At 40.4% G+C, this 21,336-nt stretch overlaps 1 long non-coding RNA gene and 1 pseudogene across 1 annotated transcript; both read left to right on the top strand.

Annotated features, from left to right (window-relative positions):
• The first annotated feature begins 15 nt into the window (after nt 1-15).
• On the top strand, nt 16-667 carry LOC134209881 (uncharacterized). The gene is made up of 3 exons (XR_009978787.1): nt 16-127; nt 186-310; nt 371-667. It is a non-coding gene; the product is annotated as an uncharacterized LOC134209881 (long non-coding RNA).
• Nucleotides 668-19,706: 19,039 nt separating this feature from the next.
• On the top strand, nt 19,707-20,422 carry LOC134206909 (uncharacterized; annotated as a pseudogene).
• The last annotated feature ends 914 nt before the right edge of the window (nt 20,423-21,336 follow it).

The raw sequence follows: 21,336 nt of genomic DNA, 5'->3' as shown, positions 1-21,336 counted from the left end.
TTGAAATGTATTCTAAAATAACAAAATATACTTCCACACGCGCAGTTCCCCGTCGTGAATGGTAGGGCTGATTTTTGAAAATGGCAGTCAACGAGAACCAGGAGCTGGAGAAGCCTTCTTGAAAATAGTAAGTTTCATGCTAAAAGCTCAGAACGTTTCCATGTTGATCTCACCTATCATTCCAGAAAAATACCATCAGAATCCGAGACTTTGACGAATAATTGATGCTGTTCATCATGAAGGGATATGAGGGTGTGCTGCTGTACTTCAGCCAGTTGAACTTACAGAGAAGTCAGACTTGTATGCGAAGGTAATAACGATGCTCCTCAAAATCTAAACCACCTCCAATAAATAACCTATTTTGCCGCAGGCCCCAAAACATTCCAGCGAGGATATCGTATTTACAAAGCATGTACTCTATAAGTGTTCCTGTCCTTGTTCCTGACGATCGGGAACACATACGTCAATTCCGGGAACGGTTTCAGAAGCAGCCGCCGTATCTATTGTGTGTCTGCTTTGTTCACTTGTTTCCCGGCATCCGTTCGGCGGGTTGCTTAATAGGATGGGCGGGCGAGAGGGGCGAGCAAAACACAAGTTGCAGTTATTTCTCTTCATATATTAACTCGCAAAATTCGCTTGATGTGTATCTATTGCATGATATAATTAAATAAAGAATTATTTCACACATGCCTCGTAATTCCTTCACTTTTTCGATAAATATCCCTAATTTAATTAAAAATATTTTTTTTATCGATTAAGAGTGAAAAATACCCATTTTCCCGAAAATATTTTTTCCAGTAATGAGTAAAAAGTACCCCTGAATTTGACGTATAGGCCTTTTACTCATTAATGAGTAAACGCTGTTTACTCTTTTAATGAGTTGAACTATTTAACTTCATAATGGGTACTTTTTTACTCATTAAAGAGTACTTTGCTGGCACAGTGTATCTATCGCACCAGGAGCAGATACAGGTCGGACTCGATTATCCGGAGTATCGATTTTTCACTCCGGATAATCGAATCCTCCGGATAATCGAATCACTAGAAAAAATCAAATCTGCTATTAAATGACGAAAAATTATGTTTTATTGTATTTGCAGTGGTGTAGTCAGAAATTATTTTGGAAAAACCCTTATTAATCCACCTACCGGTATCGGTGACTTTCTGGTATATAATGGAAAATAGTATTTTGCCATAACTGTTGAGTCTATAGTACGATCTGGCCAGTTTTCAATATGAAATGATGAGACAGGATTCCCATTCGAATCGAACTTGATGGTTAAGAATAGATGCCAAAAATAACTAGACTAGGGAAACTGTACCGGTTTTGGCCATGTTCCTAATTTGACCAATTTTGCGAATAACTCCAAAAATAAAGCAATTCGGACTTCATCTCATAGCTCCGATATTGGTCTCACGAAAAACAAAGCAATGAAAAGGTATTTTGTTTGTGATTTTTTTCAGCAGTGAGCATGCATGTTAGCGAAAAGAAGCGATGAAATTGGTGCGGAATTTCTTTGTTTCGCTATGAGATGAATATATGTACAGTGAGATGGAAAACGGAACAGTTCCCCTATATCCCTCACGATTCAGCGCTGCTTTTAACTGATCGATTATTTTGGAAAAATATGTATTTTTCAGGGTTGGCCAAAATAGGCACTAAGTTGGCCAAAACCGGTGCACTTCCGCTATTTACGCACTTTTTGTAAAAAAAAATAGTATTTTGGCTATTATTTCTGAACCCAAAGTTTTATCTATTTAGTCAATTTTCAACAAAAAGCAATGAAACTTTTGAGTCAATTGCCCGATCTATCCATTTTTTCAATAGGAAACAATATAAAGGCTCTCCCAGACCTGAGTGATTTCATCGCCTCAACGGCGAAAACTATAGATGGAATATATAGATGAGCGAAGATAAATCCTCTGTCTCCAAACGAACTATCAAACGTGTCTCCAAACGAGCATGACGTCACTATTTCAATGGAAACGTTAAGGGCTGTGACGTCATATGCGCGTGTGCACGGGCAAAAAAATCGACTCAGCCATGCTTTCGCTCATCTATAGATTCTACTATCTATAGCGAAAAACTAGTCGCGCGATTTTATCGTTGGGTCGCTGTAGGCAATGTTCCAGTTACTCTTCCACTCCAACGGCGACAGAATCGCAATCGCCAAGCGTTAGAATCGCGTCGCAATTTTTCGGTCACGTGTGTTAGGGGGGACCTTGATAAGATTTCCCATTAAATGCAACCAGTCGCAAGCAAATTGGATAAGGATAAGTGCCAAAAATGGGTCCCAATTCGCCGACCATAGATGATCGGTATATAATACTATGAATCCCCGAGACATCAAAATATGTTTGTTTTGGAGCGAACAAATAGCCTTTCGGTACACTTTGTGTCCGAGGGAGACAAAAAGGGTCTTTTGAATCAAATATTAGGGCAATAATTGTTGTTCTACATATTTATTTTATTTGGATGAATCAATTCAACATGGCCACAAACTTCTCACTTCAAGAACTTTTCCGTGGAAGCCTCGCCACCATAGAACGATCCGTTTGGATGCATAACATTGGTTGCAGAATTCGCTCTCAATTTATAATTAACGACGATGGACATAAAGCATAAGGCTTTTTTTATCATGAAGACATGAAAACAAATTGCTCGTCACCTGATACAAATGAGAGAAACGGGGCAGAGGAATATTTCCCCCATTTCCCCCATGTTGTGATAAAACGCTTCGTTCTAGTACAATTGCCATAGAGGATCAATTGCAAAACAAGTCAAAATGCTCCATCAGCGCCAATAATGTCCTTTCAATTGGAGTTTTTCTAAAGGAATTTATCTTGCAGAATATCATCCTTTAAGGAATAATCCATTAGTTATATAAAGACCTCAGTCCACTGTTTGTCATAATGACAAACATTTGTCAAGTTGATCCGGACATCTACCAAACCGACTAGAAATCGACATGGATATCAGGCTGACTTGACAAATATTTGTCAGTATGACAAACAGTGTACTGATAACTTAATGCAAAAATCGTGAATTTCACGAGAAAATCTTCAGCAACAAACGTTTCTCGATGGATTTCCAATGATGACAGGTCCTTGCAATCTCTTCTTGGTAACGTGTTTCCGTTTGTTGCTGAAGATTTTCTCTTGGAGACTGCGTTACGTAATTAATGGATTATTCCTTAAAGGGTGATATTTTGCAAGATAAGTTCCTTTAGAAAGCTACGTTCATATTTCTTCATATAATCTTCTTCTTCTTCTTCATTGGCATTACATCCCCACACTGGGACATTGCCGCCCCGCAGCTTAGTGTTCATCATTAAGCACTTCCACAGTTATTAACTGCGAGGTTTCTAAGCCAAGGTACCATTTTGCATTTGTATATCATGAGGCTAACACGATGATACTTTTATGCCCAGGGAAGTCGAGGCAATTTCCAATCCGAAAATTGTCTAGACCGGCACCGGGAATCGAACCCAGCCACCCTCAGCATGGTCTTGCTTTGTAGCCGCGCATCTTACCACACGGCTAAGGAGGGCCCTTCATATAATCTTATTTTGCATGAATATAACAGTATAATCATTTCAATTCATGAAGTTGATATACAAGCCTATAGTCAAATTTCAGTATACAAAACGACCCTTTTTCAACTCCCTCCCACAACCTAGATACGTCACATTGTTAAAATAAAATAATCATAGTGTATATTATCTTATTGAAAATAAAATTTAGAATAAAAAAAAATTTTATGAGAAATAATACTCCGGATAATCGAGTCTAAAATTCCGGATAATCGAACCCCGGATAATCGAGTCCCCGGATAATCGAGTCTCCGGATAATCGAGTCCGACCTGTACTACATACAAAAAGTGTGACATGACATGCGGGGTATAAAATGCTATTTTCGCGTTATGTAATCAAAGGATCTTTCCCAAGGTGCGATTTTCATTCAGCTATGTGGGTTCTTTTTCCGCCAGCGTTTGGAGGAGAGGAACTGTAGCCAGTGTAATGAAAGGTTTAGTTTCTCATACTAGCTTTCATACAAACTTTAACCGGCTTGTGCTCAATCAGTTTTTGTTCAAATCGGCTTTTGGAGGACACTCGGAGCATGGGACGGAATCGATTGAGCGTTTTGGAGCTGGGTCGTTTTTTGAACCACCCTACTAATATTCTTTGTTTTTTATAAATACGACACCAATACTACTACAGTATATGACAATTTTTATCGTACCCCAACATTCAAATCTTTGTTTTGGTCCTCAACCCACCTTCAACTTCAATGAATGACAAAAAAGATAAACTTGCGGGAGCTTTTCTGGAGGAACTACTTAAAGAACATACTGAACAATTACTAAAGGAAACTTCTGAGGCATTCCTGGAAGACCTTCCCTTGGAATAACTATAATAACAAAATAAAAACAGTGGAATTTTCTTTCGCGAGAAATCCATGAATATTTCGGGCTCTAGCGGGCGCCGGTGCGCATCGCTCCTCATTATAGCTGATCCATTACTGTAATCATTTCTTCGCGGAGTTGAACTGGGGCACTAGTTAAAAAAAATGAATATCTCCTTGTTTTTTAATTTACGTCGAAATTGTTCTGAAAAAAAAAACAGATTTTCTGCAATTTTTTATCAATACCAAAGTGACGTTTCACAAAATAGCGACCCTGTATGGAAATTTAGCAACCCAGTATGGGGCGCTAAATTTGGAGACTCACGGCTAATTTAGAGTTGCGTTCTTATTTTACATTCCCGTTTAGATACCTCCGGTGTAAAAGTGGGCCCTAGGTAATAGCGATAGGGACACAGATGGGGACTTCCGTGGAGGTGCTCCCAGTACACACCTGTTTCGGAAAATGCGTTCTTGCACCCGTGAGGGAAACAAAGGAATCAACAAAAATACCTTTTTCTGCCAACCCGAAGTTCGATGTGAATCCAGCAAAACAACATCTCTGAAAACATACCCACATAGGTAACTGATCGACTCGAGACAAACTATTTGTTTAGTCTACGTAATTTGAACACTCGAATGCCGATTAGTAGAAAATCTGAAACAGCTCTGTGCTGTGTCGAAATTATCTTCGAAAACGTCGATGCAGGAACAATTAGCAAACTGAAGGAAGAAAACAACTTACTTGGTTTCGGTAACCTCAAAGCCTATTCAGTCGAAATGGCAAAAACGCCGCTATAATTAAACACACTCTATTTCACTACCTGACGCAAAACTTAAAAAAACACATTGTACACTGGGAGCGTTCAATCACCACCGACATGGCCATTGTCGGGTTCTTCGTTTTCAATAATAATAACTAACACAAAACACATTCTTCATTTCATTTTCTTTTCATATTTTCAATTTATTTATTTTTTCCAACACTTTTCCGCATGTCTGCTTTCCACATCATTTGTCACAAAACTGATTATACTCTCCCCAAGCGTTGTCCACCATCCAACACAGCCACTGTTTACTTCGCTCAATTCCATTTTGATGAACTACTCGCTTCTGCACTCTAATAAATTACTTAACAAATTTGAGTTATATTTTACCTATTTTTTTCAAAATTATTTCGCTTAAACGAATAAGTTAGTATTATACTGCCGACATTAATTTCTTTATTCCCTACACTGAGGTATTCCCAATGGAATTTTCGGAGGATTTCCCGGAAGAATTTTCGTAGAATTTCTACTCCTTTTGTTCAAAAATGTTATGATTTTTCATGAATGTTTACATCTTCACATAAAATTTCATATTTCTCAAGAATTCAGCTATATTTACTCATAATTAATCCCTTTAATTTAAAATTTTCCCAGCAACCGTGGAGGAACAATTTTATGCTTCGTTATCTTCGTGGGTTTTGAATCAAAACCGTTGCAACATCCTTCTCCGAGTTTTCTTCGACTCAGCAACGAACCTGCACCAATATTTACTGAGGCAATTGCATCCGGATTCGACTGCTTAGCTGATGGTTAGTATCCTTCATCATATTTTGCAAATTTTATTTTAATTTCTTCCATTATTTACAGCACCGAGCGTAATGAACGAATCGCGGAACAAACTTCCTCTCTCGGGCATTTTGGCGCAACGATTCGGGTATTCCGTTTGCTTGATACTGATCCCGGAAAAGCCAGACAACGATGATTCCGACATAAATAATTATAATAAATTGTAAAACGTCGCTACTGGAAGTTTAGAATTTTGAGATGAAAATTTTATTCAATAAACAATGATAAAAAATGTAAACAACTGCTCTTATGAGAGCTTGGCGACGTCTAATAATCTTTCTTTTTCAGGCGCATAGAAAACCCTATGCTTTCTATCCGCTTGAAAGAGAAAGATGATTAGACATCAGCAAGCTCTATTTCATGAAAGAAAACAAAAACAAGAAGAAGAACCCCAAATCAGGAGCTCGATGTGGCTTGACGTTCCATAGCAGGACATCGGACCCATATCAGGCTGAAACGTCAAACCCATTTCGCATGTTCGAAGTCAGACGGGCTCGACGCAAACGGTGCAGAATCGCGAGATGTAAGGCGGATCCTCTTGCTCTGCTCACTCTCAGATCAGGCTCTGTCGCACTGATCGGGGCTTTGATGTCAAGCTCCTGTCGGACTCAGATTTCTTAGAGGGGTAATGGCCGCCAGCCCGCCAGGGTCAGTCTCTGATTTGACGTTTGTGGAGGGCAACTGCACCACCGCTCCGGGCATTGTGACCAATGTTGTATGAAGATGCTGATTCAGTGAATTCAAGCCTTCTTATATACCACATTGATCAAAATGCTCGAATGGTGGGTGCAGTTGACCTCCAGAAACGTCAAATCAGAGACCGACCCGCAGGCAAGCTGGCGGCCATTACCGCTCGCGGAAAACTGGATTGCAAAAATTTATAACGGCGACACATATATCTTATTAAGATATTATGGCAGTGTAGTTGTGCTCTTTCACAAGATCAAAAAAGTGTTGGCCGGAAAAAGGGAACCCCTCACAAAGAACAAACAAAATACTAGAGCTCCTCTCTACACCACGGCAGGCTACTGACTGATAAATATCTTAGCTGTTCATATGCACAGCATATGTTTCGAAATGGACAAATTGATATGAAATTTGCGAAAAAGAATCCACCCTCAACCTCCTACTCTCTAGATAGGCGTGATAACCCCTACACAACAAGACCACTTAAAGGTCACGTTTGCAGAAAAGCCAACAGAATCCGAGTACCAACCTCCACCGCGGTTAGCTCTCTTTTTGACAAATTGAATATCTTTCGGATGCTGTCTTGTTGTGTAGGGGTTATCACGCCTATCTAGAGGGTAGGAGGTTGAGGGTTCGAGTCCCTCCTATCCATCTTCGATCTACAGCGGAGGGTCGCACAGTACCTGATATTCCAACACTCCTCCTTAGTGTGCACGCGTCGCTACTGTCCTGGCTCCTCCTAACACTGAGCCTCTCGTCCAGTGCTCCTCCTCGCCGGAACAATTCCGGCGTTGCCCGTACAAATGGCCTCTATCCGACATTTGCACAGCACCCTGTTGACCAGCTCCTGAATGTTCAGACGCTCCTCCTGGACGCTTGTAGGGTCTGAACAGAAACATATAAACCTTGATTCCCACCTTTCTTATTGAACGTATGCAACTGCACGAATGACATTCGAAAAAATCTCCACGGGAAACAAAATATATTTTAGTTACTAGATAGAGATTGTCGCTTCGGTTCCCTTTGTTCTGCTGTCCGGAACATGTTGGGTACCAAGCTGTCAAATCGTATGGATTTTCTTTCTTTGACATTTAGCTCCCCTATCCTCGCCAGCAAAAGATGTTCCGGACAGCGACGACAGCGACAATCTTTATCTAGTAACTAAAATATCTTTTCGGGAAACCATACAGAGAAGTTTTTAAAACTCTTCTCAAAAATTCTAAAAGCAATTTAATTAAAAACGGTAGCCAGTACGGGGTTGGACTTTTCTTATACTGTGTTTTAAGTGTAATATTTCAAAATAAAATTTCGAATGGATTTTTTTTAACTCTTGTTTATTTAGTAGGCTCATTTGCCGTAAAGCGTTATGGAGCCGGAATCATGTTTTTGAATACAGTTTTTCATTATTCTTATACTCTAATATTAGTTTTAGGGAACCGAAAGACTCGCGGTTTGGTCGAGGTTAGGGAATACAATTAAACTTCCTATTGGGAGGGAATTTAGGTTGCTTAATTAATTATAATGCCCACAATTGTGTAGGACCGTTGTGATCAGTGGTGCAATTTATCAACAATGCCTGCTGAGTGTGATTCTTTTGTTTTGTATTTTTCTCTGCTCCTCTTTGCCTATGACGGTGCCTTTCAGTCAGAACGACAAAGCAGGAGTAGCTTAGCAAACTCGGTTTGCCAACAGCGGGCTGAAGCTGATGATCATTCAGCACAAATTTCCTGTCATTGTCTTTCAAGTGATAGTATTCACCCATGCATTTATATAGGGCCGTCGCATTCACACAGCAGCGAGTGAACTGAATAGACTGTCAGTGCGGGCTGCGTGTGCAATGAGAAGAGAGGTCTTTGGTTTACTTTATCTTTGATTGTTGCTGCTAACCATTTTCACTTTTCACTGCTAGGAAGTGAGTGTGAAGAGGGAATGGTATCAATATCCAACAATTTTCAGTCAGTGAGATTGGGAATTCGCACCCCTAGTTGTGATAAAGCACTCAAAGCTTTTCGTATCCCATTCAGATGATACGCTGAGTGCTTAACTGGTTTCATTGACCGAACAGCCTCCAATGAACTTAGACTGTTGGTGAAGATGAAAAAGTGGTCAGGAGGTAGGGTGCGATTTGTTCGAGAGAATAGTGTTTAGCTGCTAGCTCAGCAGTAAACACGGAGCTAGGCTCCTTGAGCTTAAAGTAGGAGCTATGAAAACATTAAAACACCGAAACCAGTGGAGTCACCCGTCTGTGAAAAAGCTTCTCTCCTCGCTGGCGTGCCCGTATTTGCTTGCAAATTATGGAGGTATGACCTCCGCACCAAGGAAGTCTGGTATTTGGATTGAGAATCTCACAGCGGACGAGGAACCGGAGCGATAATTTCGCGAAACGATCTGTCAGAGGCAGTACTCCCGCAAGTACTTCCAAACTCATTGTATGAGTCGAATTCATACAACCTAGCGCGATACGGAGACAACGGCACTGGATCCGTTGAAGCTTCAGCATGTGTGTTTTAGCCGCGGACTGGAAGCAGAAACTACCGTATTCGAGGACCGACAAAATTGTTGTTCGATACAACGTTATAAGTGTTGGAATATCAGGTAGTGTGCAACGCTTCGCTGTAGATCGAAGATGGATAGGAAGCAGGCGCCAGTTGGTTGTAGTTGGTCTTGGGTAGATTACGAAATATTGTTATGTATGTATTGTATATACCTATTGTTGAATAAAGAGAACTGCAGCTGCTGGCAGAAGTATCAGTCAGTAGCTACCACGGTAGGTATTTGTTGTTCTCCGTGAGGGGGGTTCCTTTTCTCCGGCCAACAATAAGATCTTCGGGATGCGCTCCCCACCATGTTCCGGTTATTGATTCGCATGAAGTTGACACGAGTGTAGTTTGTCGGATAAGAACAAGGCTTGTCGAGGGACGCTGGCTCTGTTTTACTCTTTTTCCTCGTTGAGCCTTTGAAAACAAAGGGGACCTCATTTCCAACTTCCGAGTCAGAGCTTTCTTGATCGTCCAAAGGAAGAGACGAGTAGATGGCGTCAGAAACAACCGGTGAAGCGGCTTTCTTCAGCTTCTCGGCGTAGCTTCGTCGAGAACGCTGCTGAAGAGACCGTTTCTGGTGAATTCGTCGCTTTATGTACGTCGGACAGGCTTCGAGAGCATGTGGAGGGGCTTCGTTGCAATAAACACATATCGGAGCCGTCTTGCACGCGCCCTCCACATGCTTCTCTCCGCACGATGCACAGCGAGGTTTATTGCAACAATACGGTACATACAGCCGATCAGGTAGATGAAGTTTTCCAATCACCACATAATCAGGCAATGCGGATCCGGAGAAGGTCACACAGAAGGAGTCTGAAGGCGAATAAACTCGTTTCTCCCCTCCTGCGACACTGAATGTATTTGTTTGCAGTCCAGTATTTCAACAGGAGGCAGAGAACCATTTTTGAAACGGCCGGAACCTTGTTTCAAATCATCGCATGTCATGCTCCCTCCGTGATCACTCCCGCGATTTCACACACTGCTGATGGGAGATAAACCTTGTACTCAAGAGTAAATAGCTCAGAGCAGGCAATCTCGTTGGCCTGTTTGCGATCAGAACAAGTGACGCGAATCTTACTGGACCCAACCATGTCAATGGTCGTGACAGACGAAAATCGCTTTTCCAGATCTTTGCTGACTCCAGATCTTTTTTTTCCAGATCTTTGCAATCGTTTGCTTTTGGGTCGGAAAAAAATAACGAATGGCCCAGAGTCAGGAGGATAGGTCTTGTGGCGGGGGTCACGGCGGAAACAGATTTGCTAGTATCCATTCTGTTTTGGTGTGGTATACCAGAATGCATCAATGAATTAGACATGGTATGCGATACCTCCCCACCATCATCGCCTTCGTGCATTGTGTGTAGAATTGATAGTTCCGTTAGGATACGGCAGGCATGAAGAATGTTTTTATAGAAGTCGATTTGAAAGCGAGCGGAGGGCAATATTTTTCACGACCTTCCTTCTGCCAAACTCCCGTATGAAGGGGGAGGGAAGAATATCAGTGTGGAAGCTTATATATCTCCACTGGCAAAAGGAAGGTGGTTTGATTTGCTCATATGCCATCGCGTGCGGAAGTATTTTCTATCGACGAGTACGGCGGCGGCGTAGTGGTCACTTCTGCCTCGGCGGCGGCGGCGTCACGGCGGCGCGCCGTTGGCTTTTATCGGCGGCGGCGCGAACCGGCGTGAATGAAAAACTCAATGGTTAAAAAATCAATTCAACGCGGTTTTATTAACACGGTACGAATCGCCCGTATAAAAATCGAGGATTAAAATTGTAATATTCTATGTTTGTCCATCACCAAACAGCACATTCCATAGTAAATTACTAGCGACACTAATAAGTACCTGATCTCAAAAAGTTATTTAAATTAAAACTATTATATTATTCTCTGAGGTTTATGAATCAAAATTTAACGAAAAAAATCCTGCTTCACTTTTCGTAACCCTTGAGCAGTATTGAGGATTAGACTTCGGTGTCATAGGACTAATTTGTTAATATTTTTTCCAAAAGTTTTCCCAATTCAGGATTATGATAAACTCCAGTCGATTTACTTCTCAATATATCTAAATTTCATAAAAAAATGTAACTATTATTCTTTGAGCTACATATACAATTGGGTATGGTTTGAGTGGCTGCATATCTAGTATATTAAGAGAATTCGCAGTTCTACTTCGTTCACCTGCTGTGACCCTTGGATCCTGGAAGGACATTCACGATGGAATCCACTAATGACAACCACCACATCGCGTTCTTGTATGCACAAATCTCAATAGATGATCAACATAACTTAAATGAGCTCTGGCTGAGTAAGACTAGAGCACGATTAAATATTTTCCTCATAAGTTGGTAAAATATGTCAAAAAAGTTCTTGGTGGAGTTCCTGAAGGAATTACGATTTTTTTTCTAAGTTTCATTAGAAATTCCTTTGTAAAACCCTATAAGAAATTCTGCGGAAACTCTTAAAGGCATTTTTTCTAAAACCATTAAGGTTTTCGTTGGGAAATTCCTTTAGTAAAACCACAGGTAAAACCATAGAATATTCTTCCAGGATTTCATTCGAAAATTTATTAGGGAATCAAATAGTTTCCGAAAGAATTCCGAAGAAATTGCTGAAAAAATCTTCGAAGGGGTTCAGAAAGGACTCTCCGAGAGAATAGCGAAAAGAGTCTATAAAGAAATTTCTGACAAAAATTTTGAAGAAATTTTCGAAAAAACTTAGTGTAAAAATACTTCGTCCGAACTTGGCCAACTTCACTATTGATCCCAAGACTGACTTCCCACAAATCACACCGAGGAAACACAAAACCTAAGTACACTTGATTCTTTTTTACACGGGGGACGTGTTCGTGTTTTTTCAGTTCAAAATTCGAAAATCCATGTAAAAAAAGTTTTATGATTTCTCGAAGAATCATGCAAAATGGAGCAACTTTGCAAAAAATTTGTATGGGATTTTTTACACGGCCGTTTAAAAAAAATCCGTGTAAAAACAGAATCGAGTGTAGCTTGTTTGCTTGCTAAATGTAGACTCGTTTATTCGTCATAAGGAACAAAGGTTTGGGCACGCATGCCTTGCTTATTATATGTATAGGTATTTTATAATTTTGCCGGTAGCTGCGACCCTCCTTAGCCGCGCGGTAAGACGCGCGGTTACAAAGCAAGGCCATGCTGAGGGTGACTGGATGTGATTCCCGGTGCCGGTCTAGGCAATTTTCGGATTGGAAATTGTCTCGACTTCCCTGGGCATAAAAGTATCGTCGTATTAGTCTCATGATATACGAATGCAAAAATGGTAACTTGGCTTAGAAACCTCGCAGTTAATAACTGTGGAAGTGCTTAATGGACACTAAGCTGTTGAGGCGGCTCTGTCCCAGTGTGGGGATGTAATGCCAATAAGAAGAAGAAGAAGCAGCGATTTCAAAATTAGTTTACATTAGGAAACCGAAGGAACTCCCGCAAAAAAGAAAGAATCTTTTCAGCAAATTTCTAAAAAAAATCTAGGGAATTCCTAGAAGAATCTCCGAATGGTTCCCAAAAGCAATTTCCGAAAATTTTTATTTGAATTAATTTCTGAAGAGATTCAAGAAAAAGCAAAAGAAATGGAGAACGTATGTAGAAATTTTGGCTATCTATCACAGACGAACAGATGAGATTAGCAACACACAGAGTTTGAATCCGGGATAAAACTAATGAACATAAATTCACCATTTTCAAAACAGTCGTTGTTATGTCGAGCACTGTGACCGTTGATAAAATATCAAATTGTATAACAAAACCACCGCAAAAGTAAGAATTACCTCATAAAACAATGTGTATTAACTAAATACTAATATTTGACACATTTAGAAGCCAATACTATGACCATACGACACCCAGAACGACATGTAAATTAGGACAAAAACGATTGACCAAGTAAGATTAGATTAAGTAACTGAAACTGTGCAACATTGTAACAAAACATTCTCTCAAAAATATAGTTTTTCCTTGAAAAGGCCACATCCAATGGCCGAAACGTCGGGCAGAGTAAAACGATAATCGTTTAATGGTTTTAAAGACTGAGATAGCCCAATACCATAAGAAATGGAGAACGTTGTGACGGAATTTTTGGGGCCTTTCACAAATTACGTAACGTTGAATGGGGAGAGGGGGTCAAGCCGAGCGTTACGATCCATACAAAAAAATAAACCTACTAAACAAAAAGTGTTACGAGGGGAGGGTAAGGGTAAAAAATTGCCAAATTTAACGTTACGTAATTTTAGAAAGAACCCTTGAGGAAAATGCCCAAGAACTTCTTCCTAAAGTTACCAAAGAATTTTCAAAGGATTACTCGTATAAATTCCCAAGGAATTGTTTAAGGTAGTTCTGCAAGAATTCCTATGGGAATTCAAGGAAAAGTTGTCAAAGAACTTGCTTAGAAGCCACAAGAGGAATTACTTTTTTTCTAAAATAAATCCGAAGGAATTCCCAAAATAATCCTCCATATTATTTTCCGAATAAATTCCAAAGCTAATCTTCAAAGACTAAACATATTTCCGAAGGAATCTGTGAATGAAATTCTGAAGGAATTTTTAGAGGAATTCTAAAATATTTTGTGTCGATATTTCAAAAGACATTTGCGAATGATTTTCGGAAGGTATATCCGAAAGAATTTCTTAGGGAATTACGAAAGAATTCCTAAAGAATTTTATGAAGCAATTCCTAAAGCAATTTCGTACGAAACTTTCAAAAGAATTTACAAAAGAACAAAACTTAACGAATTTCCTAAGGTTTTTTTAAACAAAGGAATACGTGGAGGAAATTCTGACGTAATTCCTGAGGTAAAATTTAAGGAATATCCGAAAAAAAAATCCGAAGAACTTTCTGGAAATCGTTTCCGGAGGAGTAGAACTTTTTGAGGCAATTTCCTAGGGAATCCTGGACTAATCTTCAAAGGATTTTCTGGAGGAAATTGCGAATAAATTACTGGGATAAATTCCAAAGCAATTCTTGAAGAAACTAAGGAATAACATCAGAAAAACCAGTTGGCATTTTCTTTGAAATTCTATTAGGAATTTCTTCGTAATTTCCTTTGAGAATGCCTTCGGAAATTCCATCATAAAATCCTTCAAAAATTACCTTTATCGATCCCTCTAGAAATTCCTTAAGGAATTCTTCAAGGAAGTAGTTTATCTTTATCAACTCAAAAGTTCCATTAAGAGTTATTTTCGAAAATACATTCAGGTTCTCTTTTGGGAACGCCTTCAAAATTTTTTTTGGAAATTCCTCCAGAATTTTATTTCTTAAATAATCAAGAAAATACCGCCCGTAATTCCTTCGGATATTCCTCCAGGGACTTCTCTTAAAGATTATTCGAAAAACCTCCGAGAATTGGGTCGTTTAGCAAAGAAAAAAATATGAGGTTATTTATAGTGTAACATAAAGAGCATGCCTGATCTCCAATGCAAACAATAAGCCATTTCAATCGATAGAATGACACTAACATTCATAGAATGACAGTTTGCCCATGCAGCATGAGAACAAATTTTTAGTCCCATATAAATTTGAAATGCAAATTAAAAATAGTTCCGGTGCTTAAAAATCCTGAAAAATTGGAGTTTGGCTCAGTTTTTTATGCAGATACAGAAAATGTAAAAACATCTATACCCCTAATCAACCTAATTCCTTCGGAGATTTATCCAGATTTTTTTTCCGGAAGATCTTCAAAGAAATCCTTTGAAATTGATTGAAAATGAAGTTGTTTGCGATGTAGTTACTTATTAAATTTTCGAAAAAAAATTCGGAAAGATTCGGCATTTTCGAAGAAATTCCTGCAGGAAGTTCCAGAAGAATTCCCGAAGAATGTTTTAAAAAAAATGCTGGAAGAAGTTCTGAAGAAATTCCTTAGGCAAATTTTGAATGTATTCCTTATGGATATCTAGAAGTTTTTTTCTCCAGCGATTCATGAAATAATTGCTAAAATAATTTTAAAAGAAAAAAATTCCGAAGAAATTCTCAAAAAACGAATGGATTTTTTTAAGGAATTCCTTAAGAAATTTCCGCTAAAGAAACTTCCAAAGGAATTCCTCAAGGAGTCTCCGAAGGAGACTTTAGGAATACGTGGAACAAAATCTGAAAGCATTCCTTAGGCAATTTCCAAAAAAAAAAATCGAAAAGGATTTTCTGAAGAAATCCTTAATGAAAATTCTTAAGGAATTTTCGGAGAAGTTTTGTAAGCAATATCCAAAGGAATACCCAAGCACATTTTTGGAAGAATTCCAAGCAAATTTTTGGAAGAAACTTTTCGGAGGAATATCTGGAGGAATTATCAAATACATTTCTTGATTTATTTCCGAACTAATTTCTGGAGTATTTTTCGAAGGCATTCATAAATGAATGTTTACACGATACTTCTTCGAATATTCTCAGAAAATCCGGGAATTTTACAATAAGGCTTTTATAATACGGTATTATATCAATTCAAGACAATAAAATAAAATTAAATTTTCGTAATGTTTGAAAATACCTGACGTTTTAACTAAATAATTTGACTAAATACTATGCAGCGAGGCGACAACGCCCCAGTTCTGGATTACAATGGCTGTGAATAAGAAAATAAGAAGCGTCTTCAACTGATGCTCGTAATATTTGCTCAGTAACATTTGCTTTGTTGATGCTCAGCAAGTGGTTTTGTCAGTTATATTCAAAAATTGATTTCTAAATATAAATTAATTACTCGGGATTCGGAACAAAAAAATCGGTAAAGCGGTAATCGGTAATACTGTATTATACTAGGTAAAGTTCAAACCCTCAACTAATCAATCAGCTTGAGCTTGAGCTTGATTTGATTGACTGCTCGTAAAGTTGCTACTCCATTATGACCAGATCAGCTGTTCTTGCACAGGGAACCAACAGATGTTTGCTTGGGACTAGCACACATCTTCAATGTACAAGTACTGGTGATCTCATTTGTTAGGTCATACTGGCGCCTGCCACGTCAGAATGCAAGTCAATGTAGGGAAGGGGAGGAAATGATGATGCAATCACTCGCCCACTGCAAGCCGAATATACCTCTGCACTTGCCACGAGTTCATGCGGAGTTTGTTGGAGTTTCTGGGTTAGGGTTGGAGAAGCAGAGGTCCGTCTTGGTTAACGAGCTGCCAATGTGATAGATAGGAGAAGGTAACTGATGGAATTTCTAGTTGGATGTAGGAAACGAGCTCTATAGATCATTTCCAATTCTAGCAGATTACTGCTAGAATACTCAAGTTGAAGGTATAGGAATAGTAATGGAAACGGTATGGAAGTCCATTTCCAGTTCTAGCGATTGCTAGAACATGAGAAATAAAGAGAAAGATACAAAGTAGGAGAATGGAACGGACCTGGGATTGAACCCACGACCTCCTGCGTATGAGGCAGAAGCAGTAGCCATATGACTACCAAGCCTGCTACGAACCCTCAACTAATCAATCAACCTATTAATTAACCAAGACAATGTATGTCACTTCACCGACTTAGAGACACCATCGCTATGGGGCAGCAGGGACAGCAGGGACAGCATGGACCATGTCCAAGGGCTTGACGACCCTCCCCAGCTGTCTGCGAGTCAGGGAGAACTGCCTAGGGCGTGGTGGGATTTAGCAGTGGGCTCTGCTAAAATCCCTCCCAAAAAACCACAAGCCCGTAAGCGGACTCTATCAAAGCGACTGTGTGCCGCTTCAAAAGCACAAGCCCAGGGAGTGCCAATTGGCATGTGGAGTGTCCCTACTTTGGTAGGGTAGCGCGTGAGCTGCTTCGGCAGGGAGTGAGTGATCTGTTTGTGCTGAGGCAGGAGTGTCATAGCGCGTCACCGCTATTGTCACCTCGAAGCGCAGCAGAAGTCTGAGTATGGATTGCACATGCTAAGGTAAGAGTGTCGTAGCGTAGTATCGTTGATTGGTCCCTACATACCGCTATCGACACCTCGAGGCATGGCAGTGGAGTGTTAGAGTGAGTTGGGGAGTGTCCCTACTTCGGTAGGGTAGTGCGTGAGCTGCTTCGGCAGGGAGTGAGTGATCTGTTTGTGCTGAGGCAGGAGTGTCATAGCGTGTCACCGCTATTGTCACCTCGAAGCGCAGCAGAAGTCTGAGTATGGACTGCATATGCTGAGGTAGGAGTCGAGGTACCCATCGACACCTCGAGGCATTGCAGTGGAGCGTTAGAGTGAGCGGCCGAAAGAGGGTCACATGGAGCGTGTGGTTTTTGGAGGAGCTCCTTCGGCGGCAGGGTAGCAGTGGGTTGTACCCACACACCTACAGTTGTGCACATGTGGTGCATGGGGAGTGTCCCTTCGGCAGGGTAGCGTGTGGTCTGCTTCGGCAGTGGTGTGATTGATCTGCTCGTGCTGAGGCAGGAGTGTCGTAGCGTAATATCTGTAGGCCCAGGCAGTTACCGCTATTGACACCTCGAGGCATGGCAGCGGAGCGCCCGGGAGAGCATCCAAGTAAGACTCAAATGGAGTGAATGGTGTGCGAGCACCCAAGTCAGTCTCGCATGGGACGAGTGCCTGTGTGAGCGATAATGAGCGAGTACGCTTAGTACTGCCATCCCCCCAGAAGTAGTACTGCGAGGTAGTTCCTGGGGAAACGATGGTGGAGCCCAAGGGAGTTTAGTCGGTATTACCGGTATGGTCGAGTCCGACACTCCAGTACACTTCCGTGTGGTAGTTTGGCAACTACAATGCACGTGTACTGGGTTAGTGTGTAAATGCATTCTCCCTTGTAAAAAAAAAAAAGACACCATCGCTAGATTTGAAATTGAATTTTGACGAGATCCACCTTAACAACATTTATGAACTGCCTTAAGACTAAACTACTCCAATTAACACCACCACGTTGTATTTCTTCACAGATACGTATTTCTACATAAAGTATTAGGCCGTTTTCTGTGTCTCGTGCCTGTCTCGACTCGACTTAAGTTAAATGATTTCTTTTATTGTGATCATTCATCGGCGAGGCAAAATTATGATCGGCGGCGACCCAAAATCGTCGGCGGCGGCGGCGCACAGGTCTACTCTAAGTACATATTATCAATTCGGTGCAAAACCGAATTATAGCCGCTAACAAAGTTGGATTTTTCTCACAATCCATACGTTAAACCTAACTTCGGAAGTGGTGCGCTGTTTTCATTTGGTGATGTGCTATACAGCGCACTACTTCCGAAATTAGGTTTAACGTATGGATTGCGAGAAAAATCCAATTTCGATAGCGGCTATAATTCGGTTTTCTACTGAATTTATAATATCCTAACGGAACTATCAATTCTATACTTTCGCCTCTAATTCTATCATGAAAATGTATGTCTAAGTTTGGAAGATGATATTAGCATTTCCATATCATTTCAGAATTTTAGTTTAAATTTGTTTGGAAATTCAAAAATATTTTCTTCTAAAAATTTCTTATGAACTTTTTTTGAAAATACTCTTTATTTCAGAATTTCTCCTAGTTATTTTTCAGATACTCTTCCAGGATGATGTGTTTGAAGTTGTTAAAGATATGGCCCTTTACCCAGTCAACACAAAGTCGTATACAATGCAACATAAGATGTGGAAGTGGTGGCGATATACGTACATGTTGAATGGGGAAGTACCTATATCGCCTCCACCTCAGCATCTTATATGACATCATATACGATTTTGTGTTGACTGGGTATGGACATAAAGAGTGGATGTTAAAAGAGGTCGACTGGAGAGCTTTCGGGGGTTTCGAGCGTAAAGTGCTGCATACATCAGAGGAAAACTAGAAAATGGTATGTACCGCAGTCGCAAGAAACACAAGCTGTATCAAGTGTACAAAGAAGAAATTGTTGTGAATCGTATGCAATACGACAGACTTCAGTGAGCTGACCACTTAGTGTGAAAAACGGAAGCAAGAATAGCAAAAATAATATTCAACGAAGAACCGGATAGAGGCTGACGACTTCGAGGGAACTACGAACACGCTGGCTGCACGCTTTGGAGTCGGACTTGAGACCTAAACGTTTGGGAAACTGGAGGAAACCGCTAAGACCGACGATCACGCTGTGAGTCACCAGGTATATGTTGCCGTGAATTTCCATAGTCCTTACTTTGATGTATAAAAACTAACAAATTTGAATTGTGCCTTGCAATGAAGTAATCTTTCGTAATTAGGTGTGTAAATTTATTCGCAGTACAAACGCACGTGCTATCGGCATCAGCACGTGGCGCTCAAATTTCAAAAATATCAGGCTTTCCTTCTGGGTGTAGATATGTTTCACTAAGGCGACTCTTTGGCCTACTTTTCGATACGACTGAAATAAGTGTAGAATAATTTATTATCTACAAATACAATATCAGAATACACAAATGCTCATGGATTTTCTAGCCTTCTTGCGCATCCATGTATTGTATAGTACATAATTCGCGGTGAATCAACGAGCCCGCATGCGAATCGGTCATGCAGATCCAGTTCTGCAATTGGCCGCCTATACAATGTCCTCCAGGCGTTGTTCTGGCCCAAACGTTTGCGATTTGAGCTTAGAGATAAAAGCCTTCTTGGATTCAATTGATTACGTATTTTCTGATTGCGATGGTGCGGTAAACATACGCAATATGGTGCGAGGATTAAATTAAAATTGAGCTCATGTATCCCATTTTCTAGGTGTGGTTTAGATTTGTATGGACCGATCGAAGGTATTGGCGGTGCGATCAGTGCATTGAAGAGCATAGATACATGTAGTCTACGTCTCTAACAACAGTGTGCGGACTCAAAAACTATCGAGATCAAATACAGAAGTTGGGATTGGGAAGTAGATGATGCGGATATCGTTCCTCAGTCATTAGCGTGGTCAAGTATTTAAAGTCAATAAACTTTGAGGCTTGATCTATGCAATATTGAGAACCGTGCCTGAAAACTTTGAGAGATGCAGGTTATGAAGTTACTGTGGTGTACGCTGCTAATGTCAACTTTGTAATGTCTGCATTAATAATGACACAATTACTTTATAGCCCAGTGATGTAATGGCGAAGTCACTTCGTCTTATCATTCCTGCGATTTACGATAAGAAACCTGTTAAGGCGTCGTGATGGATTTCGATATCAACTGTAACCATATTAAAATGCTACGGGCGAATTGTACTTAAGGGCGACCCGAGTGCCTGTTGATTGCGGGCGCAACGGATAATAGCATAGCCATATCGCCAACTTGAAGTTCTGGCTCAGGATGTTACGTGGATTATTAGAAAAGGCTACGGGCAAAAGCTATCGTTTGGTGAGCCTGGATCCAGTTAGGGTGCAGCTTAAGAACAATACGGAATTGAAGACCCTAGGCGAGTGTTGTTCGTTGGGGACATGATTGCAGGGATGTAGCTGGAAGGTTCTGGATTCCAGACCCTGCTGGTTTTAACTGGAGGCCAAAGAGCGGATTTGAAAAAGCAGTTGGATCAAAACTTACAGATTACTATACCGAGAGCTTTGCTGATCTATCCAAGATAGAAGGAATGATGCGTATAGTAAAGCAAATCTTTGAATAAATGTGTAATCAGACAAAAGAAGAGGTTTCCGATCAAACCATCATCAACGGTTTGTCGTTTATCTCTCTTTCGAAAATTATAGAACTCACTTAAAACACTGTGTTGTGAAAGCCAATTTAACTCTTTCTTAAGCAGATTACAATAATGTTTAAAAACAAAAGATTTTTAGTGATAACTGAAGATTGTCGCTATTCTTCTTGGTACTATTGGACACAATCAGAGCATCGAAAGAAAGCCCGGTTCTGGACAAACGACCCTGAGCGACAAGAGCTCAAAGAAGCTGAAGAGGAAAACCGAGGGAAAGTGGCTTCATCGCTGCGTGCGCTTGCCTGGGAGGTCGGTGCAACCGAAATAGTGAAAAGTACTCGGCGAACATGAACATATATGTCAGGAGAGCGGAAGTCTTCCACTGATTTCGGAGCTGCAGCCATCCGAAAGAAGTCCATTTTTTTTAACGCAAACGTTAGCGCAATGTTGAACAACAGGCACGACAGTCTTAGTCCCCGGCGTGATGCGAACAAACTGTAGTTTCCCTGAAATCTTCACACAGTTTTGTACATCATCCACCGTGAGAGGCTCTTGTTCACAAA

The sequence above is a fragment of the Armigeres subalbatus genome, chromosome 1, assembly GCF_024139115.2.
Source record: "Armigeres subalbatus isolate Guangzhou_Male chromosome 1, GZ_Asu_2, whole genome shotgun sequence".
NCBI classification, from domain to species: domain Eukaryota; kingdom Metazoa; phylum Arthropoda; class Insecta; order Diptera; family Culicidae; genus Armigeres; species Armigeres subalbatus.
Note: the sequence above shows the minus strand (reverse complement) of the source record. Positions and strands in the feature narration are given on the sequence as shown.